At 47.3% G+C, this 16,364-nt stretch overlaps 1 protein-coding gene across 1 annotated transcript in view; it reads left to right on the top strand.

Annotated features, from left to right (window-relative positions):
* The first annotated feature begins 6,053 nt into the window (after window positions 1–6,053).
* The window catches only part of SLC16A12 (solute carrier family 16 member 12), a 152,007-nt gene continuing 141,696 nt past the window's right edge, over window positions 6,054–16,364 (top strand). Inside the window, exons 1-2 of the mRNA XM_088444314.1 lie at window positions 6,054–6,085; window positions 15,308–15,356. The gene's annotated coding sequence lies outside the window, so the exon portion shown is untranslated. The remainder of the gene's footprint in view (window positions 6,086–15,307; window positions 15,357–16,364) is intronic.

Genomic DNA, 16,364 nt, shown 5'->3' on the forward strand with positions numbered 1-16,364 from the left:
CAGCAGCTTCAGCACTAGGAGGAAGTGGTTCTTGATCTTTCTCTATTTTATTTTTATCGGAGAAAGTTTGGTCCTCCATTTATGTTATATCGATTTGATATATACGTGCGGCTAAACACAGAAAATAAATTTTTTTTTGGTTCGGACTGGAGTGTACTTTGTGGGTTACAGCACCCTTTAACGGTCAAGCCAGCCGGCCCTTTACTTATGACACAGGCGCACTCTTGGCACTACTTTGTTGATGCACGTGCGGCTACTGCGCACACAATTCACAAACACAGAAAATAATTTTTTTTTGGTTTGGACTGGAGTGTACTTTGGGGGTTACAGCACCCTTTAACGGTCAAGCCAGCCGGCCCTTTACTTATGACACAGGCGCACGCTTGGCACTACTTTGTTGATGCACGTGCGGCTACTGCGCACACAATTCACAAACACAGAAAATAATTTTTTTTTGGTTTGGACTGGAGTGTACTTTCAGGGGTTACAGCACCCTTAACGGTCAAGCCAGCCGGCCCTTTACTTATGACACAGGCGCACGCTTGGCACTACTTTGTTGATGCACGTGCGGCTACTGCGCACACAATTCACAAACACAGAAAATAATTTTTTTTTTGGTTTGGACTGGAGTGTACTTTCGGGGGTTACAGCACCCTTAACGGTCAAGCCAGCCGGCCCTTTACTTATGACACAGGCGCACGCTTGGCACTACTTTGTTGATGCACGTGCGGCTACTGCGCACACAATTCACAAACACAGAAAATAATTTTTTTTTTGGTTTGGACTGGAGTGTACTTTCGGGGGTTACAGCACCCTTAACGGTCAAGCCAGCCGGCCCTTTACTTATGACACAGGCGCACGCTTGACACTACTTTGTTGATGCACGTGCGGCTACTGCGCACACAATTCACAAACACAGAAAATAATTTTTTTTTGGTTTGGACTGGAGTGTACTTTCAGGGGTTACAGCACCCTTTAACGGTCAAGCCAGCCGGCCCTTTACTTATGACACAGGCGCACGCTTGGCACTACTTTGTTGATGCACGTGCGGCTACTGCGCACACAATTCACAAACACAGAAAATAATTTTTTTTTGGTTTGGACTGGAGTGTACTTTCGGGGGTTACAGCACCCTTTAACGGTCAAGCCAGCCGGCCCTTTACTTATGACACAGGGGCACTCTTGGCACTACTTTGTTGATGCACGTGCGGCTACTGCGCACACAATTCACAAACACAGAAAATAATTTTTTTTTAGGTTTGGACTGGAGTGTACTTTCGGGGGTTACAGCACCCTTAACGGTCAAGCCAGCTGGCCCTTTACTTATGACACAGGCGCACGCTTGGCACTACTTTGTTGATGCACGTGCGGCTACTGCGCACACAATTCACAAACACAGAAAATAATTTTTTTTTTGGTTTGGACTGGAGTGTACTTTCGGGGGTTACAGCACCCTTAACGGTCAAGCCAGCCGGCCCTTTACTTATGACACAGGCGCACGCTTGACACTACTTTGTTGATGCACGTGCGGCTACTGCGCACACAATTCACAAACACAGAAAATAATTTTTTTTTGGTTTGGACTGGAGTGTACTTTCAGGGGTTACAGCACCCTTTAACGGTCAAGCCAGCCGGCCCTTTACTTATGACACAGGCGCACGCTTGGCACTACTTTGTTGATGCACGTGCGGCTACTGCGCACACAATTCACAAACACAGAAAATAATTTTTTTTTGGTTTGGACTGGAGTGTACTTTCGGGGGTTACAGCACCCTTTAACGGTCAAGCCAGCCGGCCCTTTACTTATGACACAGGCGCACGCTTGGCACTACTTTGTTGATGCACGTGCGGCTACTGCGCACACAATTCACAAACACAGAAAATAATTTTTTTTTAGGTTTGGACTGGAGTGTACTTTCGGGGGTTACAGCACCCTTAACGGTCAAGCCAGCCGGCCCTTTACTTATGACACAGGCGCACGCTTGGCACTACTTTGTTGATGCACGTGCGGCTACTGCGCACACAATTCACAAACACAGAAAATAATTTTTTTTTTGGTTTGGACTGGAGTGTACTTTCGGGGGTTACAGCACCCTTAACGGTCAAGCCAGCCGGCCCTTTACTTATGACACAGGCGCACGCTTGGCACTACTTTGTTGATGCACGTGCGGCTACTGCGCACACAATTCACAAACACAGAAAATAATTTTTTTTTGGTTTGGACTGGAGTGTACTTTCGGGGGTTACAGCACCCTTTAACGGTCAAGCCAGCCGGCCCTTTACTTATGACACAGGCGCACGCTTGGCACTACTTTGTTGATGCACGTGCGGCTACTGCGCACACAATTCACAAACACAGAAAATAATTTTTTTTTAGGTTTGGACTGGAGTGTACTTTCGGGGGTTACAGCACCCTTAACGGTCAAGCCAGCCGGCCCTTTACTTATGACACAGGCGCACGCTTGGCACTACTTTGTTGATGCACGTGCGGCTACTGCGCACACAATTCACAAACACAGAAAATAATTTTTTTTTTGGTTTGGACTGGAGTGTACTTTCGGGGGTTACAGCACCCTTAACGGTCAAGCCAGCCGGCCCTTTACTTATGACACAGGCGCACGCTTGGCACTACTTTGTTGATGCACGTGCGGCTACTGCGCACACAATTCACAAACACAGAAAATAATTTTTTTTTTGGTTTGGACTGGAGTGTACTTTCGGGGGTTACAGCACCCTTAACGGTCAAGCCAGCCGGCCCTTTACTTATGACACAGGCGCACGCTTGGCACTACTTTGTTGATGCACGTGCGGCTACTGCGCACACAATTCACAAACACAGAAAATATATTATTTTTTTAGCACTTGGGGGGAGCACCCCTGATGGACAGAGCACCCCCTGGACAACACTACAGCACCCCTTTAGGACTGGGACACTGCACAGGACTTTGGAGTGGACACAGCCCCTATGGAGAACTGACTGCACAACACAGTCCAGCCAGCCCCTATGGACTTTGAAGTAGTGGACACAGCCCCTATTAACAACAGCAGCACAGCACAACACAGCCAGCCCCTATGGACTTTGAAGTAGTGGACAACAGCAGCACTACACTACACTACACTACACAGCACTAACTCCCACCCTCCCTCTTCACTGTCCACAGCCGAGTGAGAAAATGGCGCCGACGCGGGTACCTTATATAGGATCCAAAACCCGCGAGACTCGGAAGGCGGGATGATGACGTTTTGCCTCGATGTCAGATCCGAGTCAGGCGGGAAAAGTCGAGCCTGACTCGGATCGGACTCGGATCGGGGGGGCTCGGGGGGGTTCGGATTTCAGAAATCCGAACCCGCTCACCCCTAGTTATAATCATCATAATAATTTTTGATAAATATATGTAATGTCACCAAATGCTTCTCTCCAAAGTTGTGAGCATACTGTATATTGGGTGTAGTTGGCCTGCATAAAACACCTGCAGCCAGGTATATACAGTTATGTAATGATATGTATATACTTTCAGGTTACATGTTGTACAAATATTTTTTAAATGTAGCCATGTGGCACATGGGTCACAGGACCTACATACCTACACTCCCGAAAGTTTTTTTGGGTAACCCCCCGCACTCCCGGCAGTGTAGGCACTTCTCCCGCATCCCGCCCACTTCCTAGTGAAATGGGCAGAATGGGGAGAAACTTACCTGAAATCCACGGTCCGTCGTTAGGGGGTGGGGCTTAGTGGCACAATTCTAGTATAAGCGCATCATTTGGCCTAATTACACAAATTGTCTGGCCCCGACCCCATCACTGCCTGACCGCTGCCTCTCCCCAGGCTTCTCTTGGGGAGGGCAGATTACAAGTCGGCAAGTATGTCACACGACCTGATTCAGAAGCGGACACAATGTTGATGTTTCCACAGTCCAAGCGATTATTTGTCATTGCACATGTGTGTAAGTCTCACTGCGCTCGCATCGCGATTATATTGCAATTACGTATGGACAGGGGATCCATTCACAAAGTGAGTGTCATGTGGTCAGCATTTGAGGCGTAATGAGGGGGGGTTAAGTAAACCCAGACGTGTCTGACCATTTCAACGCCGTTTCATGGGCATGCATAAATTAGCCATAGTGATTGTATATGGAGCAGGAGACCTCTGTGCATGTGAGGAGAGCTGCAGTGTTTGCGGCTGGTCAGCCCTTCTGTATATGCTGTGTGATTGCTTGATGTGCAACGATGGTACCTAGGGGTGGATTGGCCGTTACTTTAAGTGGGAAGATTCCCGGTGGGCCGGTTGGACTATGGGGCACTTTTCATCTGTGGCCCTGCACCCCAAACCTCATCACCCGGCTGTCAATTTTATTGCATAACAGGCAGCCCGGAGCCGGCTGCCTGTCACTGCTAGTAGAGCTGCCCGCGGCTCGGGACTGTCAGGCATATGCACGACAGGCTTTGTTTATTGCCGGGCAGCGCTGAGCTTTGAGCACTCTGCTCAGACACTGCCTGGCTGTTTGGCTGTGCGCAGCGATGCGGCATGAAGTCAGAGGTCACGCAGCGTTGCACAGCGCAGACCCACACTGTCAATTCTAATTCAACCGCACCCATCTTAAGTGGAGGAGGATGGAGCGGTGCAGTGTGGCTGTGTGGGCTAGTGTGGCGTCAGACAGCCGGCTAGGTGCCTGTGAAAAAAATGCCAGTGCCAAACTATTAGGGAGGGAGCCCTGCTGCTGCAACCCCAGGGAAGGAGCCCTGCTGCTGCAACCCCAGGGAAGGAGCCCTGCTGCTGCAACCCCAGGGAAGGAGCCCTGCTGCTGCAACCCCAGGGAAGGAGCCCTGCTGCTGCAACCCCAGGGAAGGAGCCCTGCTGCTGCAACCCCAGGGAAGGAGCCCTGCTGCTGCAACCCCAGGGAAGGAGCCCTGCTGCTGCAACCCCAGGGAAGGAGCCCTGCTGCTGCAACCCCAGGGAAGGAGCCCTGCTGCTGCACCCCCATGGAAGGAGCCCTGCTGCTGCACCCTTACCTCCAGGGAAGGAGCCCTGCTACACCCCCACCCCCAAGGAAGGAGCCCTGCTGCACCCCTACCCCCAGGTTAATGTTAATTTATTCCTGCTGCGGACTGTTTGGGCCCGGCCAGGGGCCATGAAAGATTTAATTTTTTTCCTGTGGGCCTGTGCTGGGCCATGAATGTTATTTATTTTATAGTACCTGTGGTGTTAGAGGGCCCCGGCTGAGCCATAACACCAAAGAAATAAAATAACATTCATGGCCCAGCACAGTTTGTGTGTGGGGTGGATGATGGTCTGTCTGTCTGAGAGGGAGGGGGATCTGTTGTACAAGGGGGAGATGATGATGATCTGTCGGTGGGGAGGGGGGCTATTCTGTGCTAAAGGGAGATTATGATCTATGTGTGGGGGAGGGGGCTATTCTGTGCTAAGGGAAGATGATCTGTGTGTGGGGGAGGGGGGCGACCATATTAAGGAGAGATGATAATCTTTCTGTGGGGGATGAAGGATGGGGAAATTCTGTGTTAGGAAAGGATAATGGCGCTGGGAGACGCAGGATGATGGCATTGGGGAGACGCAGAATAATGGCATTGGGGAGCCTCAGAAGGATAGTGCTGGAGAGAAGCAGGGGGATGTCGCTGAGAGGTGTATGGGGATAGCACTGGGGATACACACGAGGGGGCATTGGCTGGAGACACACCAAGGCGATGGTACTGGAGACACATAGAGGGTGGAAGGACCACTGGTACTATTAGAGGAAAATACTGGGGGAAAGTAATCTTCAGTAAGAAAACAATTCTAATTAAACCATATTACAGATGCAAATGGCACCAAACGAGCAAATATATTTTATTAATATAACATTTTTGATAAGGGAAACCCACATGTTGTCATGCCCCAAACCTTGTTACTATGTATTACATGATTGAATCTCTATTGCACGAGGCTAACATTGGCTTTATTCCTACACAAACAGGCGGCTTCGAGACCATATGATCTCCTGCATGAATAGTGAATACCGACTCAAGACACTGCCTGTCCAGGGAGGATCCATTTCTTCAGAGAAACCCCGTTGCTGAGAAATCATATAGGTAAGAAAATACTTATTCACATGCTGTGATTATTCACTGAAGAGAGGGCCTGGGGCAGTGGGCATGCCCCCAGCATGATGAAAATAAGGGGAGTAACTTGCAAGCATAGAATTTATCATGCGGCCACACCCCTTGTCACAAGGCCACACCCACTTTTTCAGGCGCATGCTGACGGCGCGCGCACATAGGGCCACTTTCAGGATTTTTTCCAGGGCCACTTTTAATTCCCAATCCGCCCCATATGGTACAGATGTTTACGCAGGAGTGTGACATTGGACGGATATGAGATGGCAGCAGTGGGCGTCTTTATGTCGGCTGTGCTTTGGCAGCCATTAGCATATTTTAGTAACTGCGATCTGTAAGCGATTACAGTAGCGATTGCATTTGCATCCACTGCTGAATCAGGCCCACAGAACATTGAATAGGATGCACCCAATGTGTATTCCATAGTCATTCATTATATTTCACCACTGTTCACTCAATCTAGGAAGCCAAACACCTTTGTTAACTTCTTGGACTGGCCCTGCCCATGATACGCCCCTGCCTGTTACCCACATGTACAGTAATAATCTGATTTCTGTCACACTGTTATCAGGTATAGCAGTTGTTTTGGCCCCACATATGCTGAAGTACAGTGCACTTCCAGAAGGGATTTACTACAACATGTAATAGTCACTGTGCCCCCATTTATCAACGATATTAAACACCAGTGAAATTTATCACTGTGATACAAATGAAAAATTTACTGGTATTTACCAATACTTACATCTCCCGCGAAGTATAGTGAAGTCCTCATCCTCGGCCAGGTCCTCCGCTGGGCTGCTGGCAGCCTAATGCTACCAGCATTGGGGCTACAGTGTTATGCGCATGCGCGATGGTCCGTCTGCCCATGTGCATGAGACTGGGAACCGTCAGTGCCTGGAAGGCTTCACTGACGCCGGAAAGGCACCGCCAGATCTCCATTGCAAGCAATAGGGCCCGCATCGCTCTTGCCATCTAAAAGATGGCAAGAGCGATGCTTGACAAATAGACATGTGCGCCGACCCCAGTGTTTTGGTTTTGGATCTGGATCTCCCCTGGTTTTGGATCTGAATCTGGTTTTGGATTTTTTTCTTTGGTGTTTTGTTTTTCGGATTTGGATCTGTATTTTTTCCAAAAAATAATGTAAACAGCTAAAACCACATCATTTGGGCCTGTTTTTTTTCCCTACAGTATTATTAAACTTAATAATCATTTTCAGGCATTTCTAGGCATTTTTAACCACCTCACAGCTCACGATATTGATTTCACTATTTTTCTCCAATATAGGCCAAAGGCTGCAGCGAGCTGGCTGGCTAAAGTAAGCAACAGAGCAGCAGCACAAACGCACGGCAGTTTAATAAAATATAGGACATCTATGAAACATTGCCACACAGCAGTGACAGACAGGATGGCAGTTTAATAAACTATAACAATGTCAGTTGGCAATGCCCCAAATTGTGCCAAATGTAAAGGAAAGAGGTGAAAGATGGAATTGTCCCTTCCACCCACTCTTATGTGGGATATTAAAAAGGACATGCACAGTTTAACAAACCAAGCACTTTAGCCACTAGGACTGACACTTTCGTGGCTGAACTCCTTGGTTTGTTTGGGCCCCCACAAAACATTTTTTGGAAGGACTACCTTCAATTATTAAGGAGGAGGTTGATGATGAGGGTGTTGGTGGTGGAGATTGCATGTGCTGGTCCAAACTGCTGGTAGCTTATACTGGACTGCTTGTTATTAATATACAAATTATAATTTTGTTAAACAAATGACATGAACTTGCTGCAAATGACGTAACAGGGAGGAGGTGCCTAGATGGTTAACGTCCCTTCCTCTGCTAACTTTGGATTTACAAATGGAGCAGATGCCTTCACAACTGTTGCCAGAATTTAGAATAAAATAATTCCACACCCAAGACGTTGCTTTTCTGGCTTTCTTTTTATCATTAGCAAGAACTGCTGCCACTGGTGGCTGATATACGCAAACCACATCCTTATCACCAACATCCACATTAGCGTCAGATAGGACACAAATTCCCCCCTCATACTCCTTTTGCACTTCATCCACACTATCATCCTCATTTTTATTATTTTACAGCCGTCATGGCGTCAGTGATCCGCTGTGAAACTGGGTGATAGCTGTTATACTTGCTTCCTCTATCAAAGGATTGTTTAATAGTCAATTGTTTTTTTAAATTACTATTAGTAGTAGTCTTCTTGGTCCCTTTCTGGGATGAAGATCCACCCCCAGCAGCAGCAACAGGCATAGCACTCAAGGATCCTTCGGGGGAATCACGGATAGGAGAGGAATCAGTCATGCTTATGAAATTGGATGCAGGACTACTTCCAATCACGAATGAGGATGTTGATGATGATGATGCAGGTGTTGGTGGTGGAGATTGCAGGCGCTTGGATCCAGATTGAAGGGAACAGCTAGGTGACACTGGACTGATTGTTGTCCGGTTTTTGTGCCCAAAGTTTTAGAATTTTAAATACTTTTTCCAATTTGATGAATGCGCTGCAAGTGACGTAACAGGGAGGAGGTTCCAAGATGGTTAAGGTCCTTATCTCTACTCACTGTTACTTGACAATGGTTACAAATGGCTTGGCAATGGTTGTCTATATTTGGTTGGAAATAATTCCACACATTAGAAGTGGATTTTTTGGTCCTTTGCCCAGGCATGCCAACAATAGAATTTTTCCCACCATGGGCAACAACTGTTGCCTGATTTGCAGTTTTTACACAAACATCCTCGCCATCAACATCCTCATCATCAACAACATCCTCATGATCCTTGTTGTTATCGCCAACTAGATAAATATCCTCCTCATCCTCCTCGTGCAATTCCACAGAAGCATCCTCGATTTCTATGTCAGAAGGCACACAAATGGTGGAAGGAGGATCCTCTTCAAGTACAGTATTACTAGAAAGGTCAGGCTTACACATGGCAACAGCGGACACACTTGGACTCTCCTCTGGGATTTGTGATTTTTTTAGAGCACACAGTTGGTTCCGGTGTCTTACTCGTCTTAACAATTTTTATTTTTTTCGTACCTCTCCTACAAGCAGAGGGGCTTAAATTATCATTAGAACCATCAGTCATCATAAATATAGGCCAATGCCTTATCCTTTCCTTGCCACTTTGTGTAGTGAATGGCATATTGCCAATTTTTTGTTTCTCTAAAGCTCACTTAGCTTTACATTTTTTTTTGCTTTAACGGGGTAAAAGTTGATTTTTTTAGCCTGACTTTTTGGCCTGACTTAAGCCCTGGTACATCGGCCTTCATAGATGACGTTGATGGCCTTGCATTGTCATCATGACTGCTGCCGGCAGCTACAAGACTGGTATGTGGATCCTGCTCTCCAGTCATGTGACTGTCCTCCATACTCACTTCGCACACAACCACACACACAAAAAATATATAAATTTTTTGGGCAGCAGCCCTAGACAAACAGCAGCACAGCACCCCTGCGCAGCTACACCGATGACAGTGACAGCCAGGTGTGGCTGACACGTACACAGAAAAAAATGTCATTTATTTTTTGGGCAACAGCCCTTGACAGACAGCAGCACAGCTCCCCTGCAAAGCTACGCCGATGACAGTGACAGCCAGATGTGGCTGACACACACACAACAAAAATGTTTATTTTTTGGGCAGCAGCCCTTGACAGACAGCAGCACAGCTCCCCTGCGCAGCTATGCTTGCTGATGACAGTGACAGCCAGGTGTGGCTGACATGCAGAAGCCCTTGACAGACAGCAGCACAGCACCCCTGCGCAGCTACGCCGATGACAGGTGTGGCTAACATGCCATAAAAAAAAAATTGTTTATATATTTTTTTAACACTGGGGTGAACCCCTGAAAGAGGCAGCAGCCCCTTAACAGACAAAGGAGCACAGCACCCCTGCACTAATGACAAGTGTGGCTAACACTAATTTTTTGTTATTTTCATACTGGGGTTGGGTGAAGAGCACCCCTGATGGACAGAGCACCCCCTGGACAACACAGCACTACAGCAAGCCAGCCCCTATGGACAGGACAACAGCTAGCCCCTATGGACAGTAAAACGACAGCCAGCCCCTATGGACACGACAACAGCCAGCCAGCCCCTCTATAGGCAACTGCCAGCCAGCCCCTCTATAGACAGCAGCCAGCCAGTCCTTATGGACAACAGTAGCCAGCCCCTATGCACAGCGTCAGTGTGCAATTAATATTATAATTATAACAAGTTAACAACAGCACAGCACAGGTCCCAGCTCCCTCCCTCTTCACTCTCCATACCCGGAATGAAAAATGGCGGCAATTGTGGGACCTTTATAGAATCCAAAACCCGCGAGAATCCGACAGCGGGATGATGACGTTTTGCCTCGTTTTTAGATCCGAGTCAGGTGGGAAAACCCGAGCCGACTCATATCTGTCTCGGATCCCCGAAGTTTGGGTGGGTTCGATTCTCAGGGAACCAAACCCGCTCATCTTTATTGACAAACAGAGGTAATCTTAGATTACCACAAACCAGAAACCTGGCATAACCCCTTTAGTGAGCGCTAAAGAGGTTATGCATCGTTGATAAATGGGGGCCTTAGTTTTTATTTTCCATACTTGATTGAGGAGGCTGGGGGCCGATCCACCAATCTGTTAGCAATGAGGTGCATTAGTACATCACACCAAAGGCTTCTCTGATGTTATAATTCATTCATACCCTAAATGCAAGCTGAAAACAAGTAAACACTTTGTCTCGGAAAACTGAATTTGTATTACTTTTTGTTGGGTAATGTATTTAGTGGCATATTTATTAACAAACCTTAAGCATCCCCAGAATGTATGATGGGGGTCACCTGCTGCAGTTCTGCCATTTCCGATTACAATAGCAGCCCCCCATGTTACATTGTGAGATATACCAAGCTTTGCATTTTGGAGCTTGGCCCCGGTAACCATCTTTAGACAGCATTAGCCATTGTAGCGTGTAGACTACAGATCACACTTTTTCCCGGGAGAGGGTTCTGTAAGGTAATGGTCACTTGCCCATGTGCAGTCTGATGACCGCACATGCACATTAGTGCGCCGAGGGTTCCACAGCAGAAAGCAAAGTGATTGCATTAGCAATCACTTTACTTTAGGATTCTAGTTGTTTTTCTTAATTCACCCCAGTGGTATTTAAATTCTTATTGCTGTGATATACAATATAACGCTAAAAAAAACTATAATTATTGTATCTAAAGCCCAATATTAATAAATAGTTCCCTTAAGGAGGGGAATGCAAGGAATAAATTTTACACTAAATGAAGATGTAATGAGAAACAAAATATATATTTGCCAGTTTGTCAAACAAAAACAACATCACTAACCATACTCTGTAGTAATTACTTTCCATTCCGGGTAGAGTCTAATAAAGAACAAGGGGCCTGATTCAGACCCACTCGCGAGCGGCTGTCCGCTCGCAAGTGGGTTGATGGTCTGCACTGAGCATGCGCACGACGGAGGGAGCTCCGTCGTGCGCATGCGCCAGACACGACGAGCGAAGGACTTTCCTTCGCTCGTTGTGTCCGATCAAAGGGGGCGTGCTGTCAATGTTGATTGACAGCACGCCCCCTTTGGTGGGCGTGCCGGGGGCGTGCCTCCCTGACGGGGGCGTTCCCACGGGAACGCCTCCCGTCAGAAGCCGGCCCACTGACATCACTAGTGATGTCAGTGGGAGTGATTTTGGCTCTGATAGAGCCAAAATCACTCCGGAGCTTGCGGTTGAAAACCTCAACCGCAGGCTCCGGCTCGCAATTTCGATGGTCGCGATGGTCACGACCATCGCGGCCATCAAAATGCACGCTCGTATAGCCTGTGGGTGGTGACCCACAGCTATACGAGGGTCCAGGAGGACGCTCCATGAAAATGGAGCCCGGCCCTCATGCAGAGCGTGCGCTCTGCTCTGAGCGTACGGCTCTGAATGAGGGCCAAGGTCGTTATAGGCCCTGCGTTATCTCTAATGATTCTCTTACACAGTGTTCTTTACAATGCTAAGCAATTGCACTATTTACAACAAAACAATTAATTAATTTTGCCTCATGAAAAATAATAATAGCTCAAATATTGAAAGTTCTGCCACCACTAGGTGGCAGTTGAAGAGCTTTTTGCATTACAGAATGGGATGACTAAAACATCTTGCAAAGTTAAAAATTACATCGGGGCATATTATAAATACTAACTTGCGAGAAATCACCTGAAAACTGCAAAAATCAAATAGGATGGAATGACCGCAGCAGACAATAGAGTTATCTACTGCGGTACCTCTGTTTTCATTCGCAAAGGCAGTCGCTTTAAATTTCCATGGGGCTGCTAAAATATGATATGTACCATCATTTGATGGTGTTAGCCATTTTAGCCAAAGGGCTCCATTGTCATAGAATGTAATGGTAACTGCAGCCTACACATCAACGGATATGCAGTGTAGCTCTGCCAGGCCGGAAGTAAAGTAATAATTTTACTTTTTACAAATCGCAGGGATGGGCTATTATCAGTGTCCCTGTTTGCAGGCCATTTGCATGAGGTCCTGAGATCATGGGTTCAATTCCCGCCACGGCCCTACCTGTGCAGAATTTGTATATTCTCCCTGTGCTTGTGTGGGTTTCCTCCGGGTGCTCCGGTTTCCTCCCACACTCCAAAAATATACTGGTAGGTTAATTGGCCCCAACACAAATTAACCGTAGTGTGTATGTGTGTGAGCATGTGATAGGGAATATAGGGCCTGATTCAGAGCCGGACGCTATTTGCGCTCGCTCGTTCAGAAAAAAGGGGTGGCTATTCAAATGAACCATTCGCTCTTTGCGGTCTGTTCACACCTCTATGTCTGAACGAGCGAACAAAACTTGCGGACGTTTTTTGGGAAACTACACCCCCTGGCCGCTCGCATCCTACGTCATGTCCGCTATTTATTAGATTAATCGAGTACATCGACCAGCGTATGAACTGCTCGCTATTCTTGTGGTTGGTTTTTCCTACCGCAATCATGCGAACAGTTCTGACTATAAAATAACCCAGTGACGTGGTCAATGATGCTGCTGTATTAATTATGCACACCCATAAAACGCCCGTTTTGACCTTTAAGTACGCCTGCGTTCTGATCTCCACTCCCCGTTTTCAAGCACCTTCCCCTGTTACCACCCACATATGCCTCATTCTGTCACTCAAATTATCAGGCATTCGCTATTTTGTGAGCACATGAATTTCGACCGCACTGACTGGTTCGCGCATGCGTATAACGATCCGTACGCATGCGCAGTTGGGCAAACATCGCTCAGAGCGAACGAGCGGCCGCTTACGAGCGGCTCTGAATCAGGCCCATAGAGTATAAGCTCCACTGGGGCAGGGACTGATGTGAATGGCCGAATATTCTCTGTAAAGTGCTGCGGATTATGGCCCTGATTCAGAGCCGGACGCTCTGACCAGAGCGCTCGCTCTGAATCAGGGCCCTCCTCCATTAATATGAAGCGTCCTCCTGGACGCTCGTATAGCTGTGGGTCGCCACCCACAGCATATACGAGCGTGCAAAAAGATGGTCGCGATGGTCTTGGCCATAGCAACCATCGGACTTGCGAGGGAAACCCTGCGGTCGGGTTTCCCAGCCGCAAGGCCAGGAGTGATTTTGGCTCTATCAGAGCCAAAATCACTCCCACTGACATCACTAGTGATGTCAGTGGGGCCGGCTTCAGACGGTAGGCGTTCCCATGGGAACGCCTCCGTCTGGCAGGCATGCCCACCAAAGGGTGCGAGACCCGGAGCGATGGAAAGTCCTTCGCTCGCCGGGTCTCGCGCATGCGCATGACGGAGCTCCCTCCGTCGTGCGCATGCGCAGTGGGGACCATCGACCCACTTGCGAGCGTACTGCCGCTCGCGAGTGGGTCTGAATGACCCCCTATGTGTGCGCTATATAAATAACTGGTAATCAATCAATCAAGATGGGCGCTGGTGCATCTATAGATGGCATTGCCAATCAGGGACAAGCTCTGGAAAGTGTCGCTTGATGCATATGCAGAATGTGGTCAAACCTCCGAAAACGCCATTTTCGGAGGTTTGACTGTATTTCTGAGGATAGTGCATCCCACTCACACAATGTAATATCTGAGACTCATATATCAGAAACAAATTCCACTTTTTAAACTGTATTACATTTTATTTTCTATTTTCTGACTATGGGCCTAATTCAGAGATGTACGCAATCCGATGTTTTAAGTACATCTCTGATGTTTTCTGTACTGCGCATGTGCTTAACAGGTCCTGCGTTGTTGGGTGCAGTGTCCCTAAGCCGCAGCCTATTTGACAGGCAGGCTCCAGCCATTCGGGGGTGAACAGGGGGCAGCGTTTCCCAAAATGAAGGCGTGTTGTGGTGTTCCGATGTAGGTTACTGGCCTCTGCAGCGTGAAATCCCCTGCCATCCTGAATAACTTGAGGGTTACTTAGATGGCCGATGATCACTCAGAGGATCTGATGCTGCGTCTTCTGACGCAGCAGCGGATCACAGAAGCAATGAGGCGTCTATTTACACAGGACGCGTCCTGCAGCATTAGCAATTTTTCTCAGTTGCTGTGCTTACTGTGTCCATCTTTGAATCAGGCCCTATGTTATGGTAGCATATCAACTGCAGAAAGCATCTAAATCAGGTCGGCAAGTATAAAAATAATAGTTCTGAATTTACCTTGTAGATATAACATTGTATTCTATGCAGAAACACTCTTGATTTTTAAAATTGATCAAATAGTGTCATGACTATAGACATCCTCCTGTCTTTCCCTATTGAGGTGGAACAGTCCTGATTTGAGGTCACTGTCCTGCCTGCGCACAAGGCCGTAGCTATAGTAGGTGCAGAGAGTGTGGTTGCTATGGGGCCCAGGACGCCTCTGGGGCCCTGCCCTCTCCCTGCACTATTACACTGCCTCTCCTGTGCCCCGGCCTTTCTATTCTCATCAGAGTGCTGCTGTAGGGCATCTGGGCCCAGAGCTGATCTAAGCTACAGCCATCTCTAGCTGCTGCCTGCATGCATTGTGATGTCACAATGCAGGTCACAGCCCTATATAAGGTATACCCAGCTACTGGCAGCCATTTTGTGGTGACATTTTGTCCTACAGTGATACTCTCTGAGTAATTCCTGCTTTATTTAAGCGACTGATAACGATAACTGATATGGACTTTTTATTTCATCTCCTAATAAGGTCCTGAACAGCAACATCTTCAGAAAAAGAATCTGAACAACATCTTCAGGTGAGGACTATATAACAAGTTTTGGCCTGACACCCTTACCTCTTCAGCAACCTCCTTATGTTATACCTGCAGTTTTTAATTTAAAAACAATGGGTAATGCTAATTATTCATCTGATATGACGCTGCATGACTTAAGATGTGTTTACACACACTGTACTACTGAGGATCCAACTCCAGACCAGACTGTTTACACAATCCTGCTGCTGGAGACCTGGGAGTATATTTACTAAAGTGCAGGTTTTTACAAGTGGAGATGTTTCCCATAGCAACCAATCTGATTCTACTTAACATTTATCTTGTACCTTCTAGAAGATAATAGCTAGAATCTGATTGGTTGCTATAGGCAACATATCCGCTTCTAAAAACCTGCACTTTAGTAAATATACCCCCTGGACTCAGATTCAACACCAAATATATGCCTACACACCTGTCCAATTTTGCAGCAGATATCAGACAGTAGGTGCAGAGAATGCGGCTGCTGCAGGGCAACTGTTGTCACTGGCCCCACCGGCTCCACCTCCGTCGCTTCTCACTGAGGGGTCTATTTACTAAGCCTGTGAATGGATATAAAGTACCAGCCAATCAGCTTCTAACTGCCATGTCACAGGCTGTGTTTGAAAAATGACAGGAGCTGGTTGGTTGGTACTTTATCTCCGTTCACTTTATCTCCATCCAAGGCTTAGTAAATAGACCCCTTACCATAACTGCCTAGTTTTGAAAAAGCTTTTCAGGGAGATTGTGAAAGTAACACCTATGAGCGCGGCGGTATAGTGGAGATGTACTCATACATATGAGAGGAGTATCATAAACCTGACTTACATCCAAATGTACACGAGCATCAAAGTAGTTAGTAAGATCTACATGTTGATGAAAACACACTGATACTTTTCAGGGCTTGCTCATGTATTGTGTTTTACAAGGGGCTCCATATAAGTGGCCACGAAAAACCTGATACGAAAATGCATGTAGCCATGGGGATCATTGTGCCAATGGAGGGAAATGGCACTG

The sequence above is a fragment of the Taudactylus pleione genome, unplaced genomic scaffold (assembly GCF_031769625.1).
Source record: "Taudactylus pleione unplaced genomic scaffold, aTauple2 ptg000354l, whole genome shotgun sequence".
NCBI lineage: Eukaryota > Metazoa > Chordata > Amphibia > Anura > Myobatrachidae > Taudactylus > Taudactylus pleione.